General features: G+C 48.6%; 1 non-coding gene across 1 annotated transcript; it reads right to left on the minus strand.

Moving 5' to 3' along the window:
• Positions 1–543: 543 nt before the first annotated feature.
• On the minus strand, positions 544–625 carry TRNAS-GCU (transfer RNA serine (anticodon GCU)). The gene has a single exon. It is a non-coding gene; the product is annotated as a tRNA-Ser (tRNA).
• Between the last annotated feature and the right edge of the window lie 7,757 nt (positions 626–8,382).

The following is an 8,382-nucleotide window of genomic DNA, read 5'->3' on the forward strand; positions in this document are numbered from 1 at the left end:
CTCAGCAAGGAAGAGGGAGTTATTTAGGTCTGGCATGCTAATGCAGATACACACAAAGGCTTTAGTTAATGACGTTGGACGTTTCGGTGTAACAATCTGCCTCCTCTGGTGCATTACATAGCACGAGGGACTATTTTAATGACAGATTTGATTATTAAGCTCATAAATGCATTGTTTACAAAAAAAGCATTTGTTTTCCTTTTTTTACTGTAGCAGACAAAAAATCCTAGTTGCAACTCAAAATAGAAGCTGTACTTATTGTTTTCTCAATGCTTTGTTTTTTTTACACGTTTCTGGGAACATCTAGACAATTAACTGTATCCTTCACTTTAGTTGTTAAAAGAAACGATCCCAATCTATGTAAAATCAGTGTGTGGAATGCTGAGAAGTGACTGGTCCCTGAGAGTCAGCATAAAATAGGTCTTTGTGTTTTTCTCTCACAATAACATTGGGCAGGGCAATTTTTCGACTCGTGCTTGGGGAAAAGACTTTTTCTATTCGTTGTTAAATTCAAGACAAAATATTTAGAACTAAATAAATATCCGACGAGGGTGGGATTCGAACCCACGCGTGCAGAGCACAATGGATTAGCAGTCCATCGCCTTAACCACTCGGCCACCTCGTCTGGTTATATGAACGGGTTGTATACAGATTGTCATCACATCCGGTGCAGTACACCGTAGGCTCATACACATAATTTAAAAATATAAAAACATAGATGTTTCGACTCAGATGTCATACCACGTGAAACAGCTCAGCCCGGTCTAACAACCTCTCTTCGCACCTTTTGCCACATCGACGCGGCACAGCTTCGTGTACTTGTTTTTAAACAGCTCTACTGTCACTCCGCACTGCTTGAAGCATCTCGGGGCTCCATTTTCATAGGTCGTGCGTCACCGAACCGCTCTCTAGAATGGAGATGTAGCTGTGACGCTTTGATTAATGGTAGCTGAACATTGTATGCCGCTGCCTGCACGTGCTGCCTCGTTGGCTTCAGCATTCTACGACCACGGGGGCGGCGCGTGGCCCCAAAGACTACACCAGTAACAGTTGTGGCGTCGATACGGGATGACATAGAGTGAGTGCTAACACGTGCGGAGGGCGCGCGGGGGCGGGCTTTAAGAACACGAAATGGACGCCATTTTAACAGACGGTTTACAGGGCAAAAGGCAAGCACAGAGATATCGGAGTAACTAGAAAGTTTCAGGGCATTTTTATTTATTTCTTTCTTAAATGCAATTTTATGTAGCGCAAAGTTTACCCAACGGTGTCATAGTAGCGCTTTACAATAGAACTAAGTAAGATACATGTTGTGGTTCTAGTTGTTTAAAGTTTCACTGCTGTCTTATTGGTTGCTAGGGCACGCGCACATCTAGAATGTCAAGCAGGTATAAGAATGACGTCAGTGACGTGAACGACGGATTTCACCCTGGCTCTGTGTAGTCATCACTCCTCGCACAAGCTCTTTTACCTTACAAATAAAGTCCATAAAAATACATCCCTTTCTTCTGCTGTTTCTTCATTTACGATTTCACAACAATTGGCGACGAGGACGGGATAAAGGTATTCAGAGCTTGTGGCGGAGATTTCTTCGGGAGTGCGACACTTCATTTCGAGGCAAGTGTTTGCTTTTCATTCAATTTCAAGGAGCATTTCTTCTTTATAATTCGATTCTTTTCATTGTTCCGGGCATAATTACAAGTTACGGTTCTTCAAGAAAGTCTACTTAGAGGTGGTACATGAGGAAGATCGGCGAAGTTGTGATGCAGATTAAAGATATTTTTCAGGCAAGTGTGAATATGTGCGTTTTGTTTTGAAACGCTTTCAACATTTCTAAGATATTTACATATTTATTGCAGTGTTACTGGAAGGTTGTTTGTCAGCGTATCTGAAAGAAGCTTGTGGGCCATTATAAGTCGTTGACAATTCCAACTGTCAACTGTCAATGCTCAGCTGACGCTGTTACGTTAGTCAACCTCATTTCAATGCTTCAGTTGAAGAGTGCAGGAAAGCGTTAGTACTCATCACACCTCCGACGTGAGTGTACCATTTCATTGAGTGGAACATTAACGGATGTTTCCATAGTGCCAATATCGGCCCAGCCCCAGACCTTTCATCATACAACACACCATTCCACCAATAACCGACACAACACAAGTTTGATGGAGAAAGTTGTTGCAGTTTTATTAGCATATACATTATGCTCATGTTGGGTTATCTTACGGGTCGATCCAGAGCAGGCCGCCTCTCGCGACCCGCCCACCTGATGAGCCATAACCCCCGGGGTGTTAACCGCGGGGGCGTTGTCAGTTTGGGGGGAAGGTCTAACCCCTCCCCTCGGCAGACCTCTATTCCGCCCCTTGCCCACGCCCCCCCCCCCTCGGGGGGCGGAGCGTTGTGGCAACCCCCGGTTGCTCAGGTCTACAACCGCCCGAAGGACTAACGGGGCGCCGTCACTCCTCCAGGGTCCAACCCAGCGTGGACCTCCCTGGGGATAATTCTGCTTTCGCACCCACCGGTGCTCCTGTAGAGGGTACCCCTCTGTACCTTTCTGCATTGGATCGCCCTGTAACTCCGCCTGCAACACAAAGACAGTAATATTAATAGCAAACCCCCCCCCCCCACTTACTGCCCGAAAGCAGGGTAAGCGGAAGGGAGGGAAAAGGCAACGGGCAGTACCCGCTCAGGGTCCAGGCCGGGGAGGGCGAGGGTCAGCGCAAGCAGCAGCCAGGAACAAAGAGGGCACTTGACCCTCGCCCCCCGGGCTATATAGTCACCCCCCCTCCCCCAAGACACAGGAAGTGACATCACGGGGGGGACCTCCAATCCCCCCAACCACTAGACCGCTCGGGGTCTGTGCCATCCTATGGCACTAAGGGTGGCCGCCCTCGTAGGTGGCCACCTTTGGTGTCCCGGGGCAGCCAATCATAGTGCCAATATTGGCCCAGCCCCAGACCTTTCATCATACAACACACCATTCCACCAATAACCGACACAACACAAGTTTGATGGAGAAAGTTGTTGCAGTTTTATTAGCATATACATTATGCTCATGTTGGGTTATCTTACGGGTCGATCCAGAGCAGGCCGCCTCTCGCGACCCGCCCACCTGATGAGCCATAACCCCCCGGGGTGTTAACCGCGGGGGCGTTGTCAGTTTGGAGGGAAGGTCTAACCCCTCCCCTCGGCAGACCTCTATTCCGCCCCTTGCCCACGCCCCCCCCCCCTCGGGGGGCGGAGCGTTGTGGCAACCCCCGGTTGCTCAGGTCTACAACCGCCCGAAGGACTAACGGGGCGCCGTCACTCCTCCAGGGTCCAACCCAGCGTGGACCTCCCTGGGGATAATTCTGCTTTCGCACCCACCGGTGCTCCTGTAGAGGGTACCCCTCTGTACCTTTCTGCATTGGATCGCCCTGTAACTCCGCCTGCAACACAAAGACAGTAATATTAATAGCAAACCCCCCCCCCCCACTTACTGCCCGAAAGCAGGGTAAGCGGAAGGGAGGGAAAAGGCAACGGGCAGTACCCGCTCAGGGTCCAGGCCGGGGAGGGCGAGGGTCAGCGCAAGCAGCAGCCAGGAACAAAGAGGGCACTTGACCCTCGCCCCCCGGGCTATATAGTCACCCCCCCTCCCCCAAGACACAGGAAGTGACATCACGGGGGGACCTCCAATCCCCCCAACCACTAGACCGCTCGGGGTCTGTGCCATCCTATGGCACTAAGGGTGGCCGCCCTCGTAGGTGGCCACCTTTGGTGTCCCGGGGCAGCCAATCATAGTGCCAATATCGGCCCAGCCCCAGACCTTTCATCATACAACACACCATTCCACCAATAACCGACACAACACAAGTTTGATGGAGAAAGTTGTTGCAGTTTTATTAGCATATAAATTATGCTCATGTTGGGTTATCTTACGGGTCGATCCAGAGCAGGCCGCCTCTCGCGACCCGCCCACCTGATGAGCCATAACCCCCCGGGGTGTTAACCGCGGGGGCGTTGTCAGTTTGGAGGGAAGGTCTAACCCCTCCCCTCGGCAGACCTCTATTCCGCCCCTTGCCCACGCCCCCCCCCCCCCCTCGGGGGGCGGAGCGTTGTGGCAACCCCCGGTTGCTCAGGTCTACAACCGCCCGAAGGACTAACGGGGCGCCGTCACTCCTCCAGGGTCCAACCCAGCGTGGACCTCCCTGGGGATAATTCTGCTTTCGCACCCACCGGTGCTCCCTTAGAGGGTACCCCTCTGTACCTTTCTGCATTGGATCGCCCTGTAACTCCGCCTGCAACACAAAGACAGTAATATTAATAGCAAACCCCCCCCCCCACTTACTGCCCGAAAGCAGGGTAAGCGGAAGGGAGGGAAAAGGCAACGGGCAGTACCCGCTCAGGGTCCAGGCCGGGGAGGGCGAGGGTCAGCGCAAGCAGCAGCCAGGAACAAAGAGGGCACTTGACCCTCGCCCCCCGGGCTATATAGTCACCCCCCCTCCCCCAAGACACAGGAAGTGACATCACGGGGGGACCTCCAATCCCCCCAACCACTAGACCGCTCGGGGTCTGTGCCATCCTATGGCACTAAGGGTGGCCGCCCTCGTAGGTGGCCACCTTTGGTGTCCCGGGGCAGCCAATCATAGTGCCAATATCGGCCCAGCCCCAGACCTTTCATCATACAACACACCATTCCACCAATAACCGACACAACACAAGTTTGATGGAGAAAGTTGTTGCAGTTTTATTAGCATATACATTATGCTCATGTTGGGTTATCTTACGGGTCGATCCAGAGCAGGCCGCCTCTCGCGACCCGCCCACCTGATGAGCCATAACCCCCCGGGGTGTTAACCGCAGGGGCGTTGTCAGTTTGGAGGGAAGGTCTAACCCCTCCCCTCGGCGGACCTCTATTCCGCCCCTTGCCCACGCCCCCCCCCTCGGGGGGCGGAGCGTTGTGGCAACCCCCGGTTGCTCAGGTCTACAACCGCCCGAAGGACTAACGGGGCGCCGTCACTCCTCCAGGGTCCAACCCAGCGTGGACCTCCCTGGGGATAATTCTGCTCTCGCACCCACCGGTGCTCCTGTAGAGGGTACCCCTCTGTACCTTTCTGCATTGGATCGCCCTGTAACTCCGCCATGGCTCTGTGTGTGGCCGCCGCCGCCCCAGAGTCCCCCCACCTACTAGCTTCCTATTAGTACAACCTGCTGCTCCTAGTGCTTTCCGCTATATCAACCCAGGAACGTCCTATCAACTTTGGGTAAATGAACCCCGACTACATCAAAGCGCACAGTGCATTTGGCGAGTAGCGACCCAAGCCTGATGAAACAAGTTTTCCTATGTTTCAGGCCACTCCCAAGTAGTCGGGCGACACTATCCACCTCTCGTTGGCGCCAAGGACCTATTGCATTACCATTGCAATCACCGGCCTCCTCAGCTCAGGCAAGGACAAGTCTGCTCTCTTCCTCAGCACCGCCAAGCTGGCACGCAACTAAACTTCCTTCTCCCTTCTGCCGCCCTCCGGACAGGGAACTGTGACAGTGATGTCCATGAACTCCCAACTAACTGCCAACTGTGCATACAGGTGTCCATCAAGTGTGCCATCCCCAAGACTGTTCCTATTCTGTACCGCTGGCTGACCAGCAACCAACACGCCCCTATCAGGTAACAACACCACTGCCACTGGCATGGTGTCCCCTGTCTAGCAAGTGGCCTTCCACCCTTACTTATACCTACTGGGGACACATTCACCATCAATGTCACGCCAGGCGGCTCACTCCCCTGACGCCGACCCTATTGTAGGCTCACCAACTCCTCTCATGTTTATCCTCACAGGAAAGACACTTAACTTCCAAACCCATGGGAACCTAATTGTAAGACCATCACCTCTCAACCATGCCTGCCCACTGCGTTCTGGTGTCGGCTTAAAGAAAGGCAACGGGCAGTACCCGCTCAGGGTCCAGGCCGGGGAGGGCGAGGGTCAGCGCAAGCAGCAACCAGGAACAAAGAGGCCGCTTGACCCTCGCCCCCCGGGCTATATAGTCACCCGCCCCTCCCCCAAGACACAGGAAGTGACCTCACGGGGGGGACCTCCAGTCCCCCCAACCACTAGACCGCTCGGGGTCTGTGCCATCCTATGGCACTAAGGGTGGCCGCCCTCGTAGGTGGCCACCTTTGGTGTCCCGGGGCAGCCAATCAGGAGTTCAGTTCCAGAGAATTCATCGAGGAGGGACGTTCCGTCAGTGAAGTCTCATGAAGTTATTTTTCAGGCAAGTTCAGAAAGCTTTTCTTTCTAACAGAAGTTTCATCTTTGTGATCGTGTTTTTTCTGTAAACTTATGTATTCACAGCGTTGAGGAAATTGAAGGCTGTGACGCACGTCTAATCTTCAGTCACAGTTAACGTTTTTTTTTCACGGCAACTGTCACCTGTCAAATCGCCTTAGCTGAGTAACAATCAGTGACGTTACTTACACGTCATCGCGTCTGTGATGTAGTCAACGCGACGCCATTTTGAGGCCGATTTCGCATCGAAAGGCACATCACCGTTACGTTAAGAAAAGGTACAGACAGAGAATCAAATTTATTTTTGTTGGCAGAGGAAAAGTGAAGTCAACATTCAGTTTCTCTGGTGCTAAGTCAACATTCATTTTCACTTGTGCCACACAAATTAATAGTTCATCGGTCAAGGGTGAAATGTTTATTGAACGTAGTTTAAACATCAGGTGTCAGTTAGTTGCTTTCCATATGAAATTCTAGGTCATTTTCATTCAACGGAATATTCGCTATTGTTTTCTTGTTTTTGTTGGTCTCAGAGATCTGAAGGATAATTAAAAAGGCTATAAGTATAAGACTGCTGAGTAGAGGAATCTTATGTAATGTTTGCTAAACGTTTCAATTCATGAACAGATGTGCATTCAGGGTATGTAAATTAAATCGTACAATTATCGTTTTTTTATTCACTATAATATCATCGTCTTGTTAAAAAGTTTTGGGTTGAGTAAAGCACATGTTGATTTAGCATATAGGTCTGCCAGCAACGTGCAAGTTTAACAAAGGCCGCATTTCAAGTACTTTGCAGAACTGAGAGTAAAATATTATAAATCTTTAGTTATTTAGCATATAGGTCTGCCAGCAACGTGTAAGTTTAACAAAGGCCGCATTTCAAGTGCTTTGTAGAACTGAGAGTAAAATATTATAAATCTTTAGTTATTTAGCATATAGGTCTGCCAGCAACGTGTAAGTTTAACAAAGGCCGCATTTAAAGTACTTTGCAGAACTGAGAGTAAAATATTATAAATCTTTAGTTATTTAGCATATAGGTCTGCCAGCAACGTGTCAGTTTAACAAAGGCTGCATTTCAAGTGCTTTGTAGAACTGAGAGTAAAATATTATAAATCTTTAGTTATTTAGCATATAGGTCTGCCAGCAACGTGTAAGTTTAACAAAGGCCGCATTTCAAGTACTTTGCAGAACTGAGAGTAAAATATTATAAATCTTTAGTTATTTAGCATATAGGTCTGCCAGCAACGTGTAAGTTTAACAAAGGCCGCATTTCAAGTGCTTTGTAGAACTGAGAGTAAAATATTATAAATCTTTAGTTATTTACCATATAGGTCTGCCAGCAACGTGCAAGTTTAACAAAGGCCGCATTCCAAGTACTTTGCAGAACTGAGGGTAAAATATTATATTTGTTTAGTTAAAGAGCGGAAAAAGAACTTGTCTCTTTTTTATAAGTGAATTTCGAGTCTTTGCTTAGTTTACTCCCATAGGTTAAGCGCATCTTGCTTCCTGTCAATTCAAGGTGAGAACATTTCAACAATTCTGTTCAAGTTTCGTTCGTACTGTATGATATATAGAGTGTTATATATTCTGTGCAAGTACATAAACTAGTGTCACAATTTATATCAAATTTAAAAGAGAGTCAGAAGAGGAAAATCTAGTCAGATCCTGTGAAAGTATCTTCAATGCTCCTGCTCATCCTCTTCTGTTCCAGTATTGTTCTTTAGCATTGGTCTGATGTGGATTCTTGCCTTTCTTATTGATCCTACAGCATTCAGGAAATCGTAGATTAATATTTTGATTATTTCAAACATATTCTTAGCATTAAAAGTAGAAGTATCAAAACCTAATTTGATGCGACAGAAAGGGGTAGAAACTTAATAAGGTGGATAGATATGGTCACAGTTAAGTAATCCGAATCATGGATATCTATCCCGTGTGTTAATTTCTGGTGTCATTCCATTTGTTTCTGTCCCATCAGGAGCCAGTAGAGAATTATCTCAGTGTAAGTAAGTATATATATATATATAGTTGAAGTACTTTTAGAAGAATTCTTATTATTATTAGATTAATTTTTCTTGCAGAAAATAGGAAATAATACCCACATAGTGCGCTTCAGAGT

Source organism: Lissotriton helveticus, chromosome 12, assembly GCF_964261635.1.
Source record: "Lissotriton helveticus chromosome 12, aLisHel1.1, whole genome shotgun sequence".
Taxonomy (NCBI): Eukaryota; Metazoa; Chordata; class Amphibia; order Caudata; family Salamandridae; genus Lissotriton; species Lissotriton helveticus.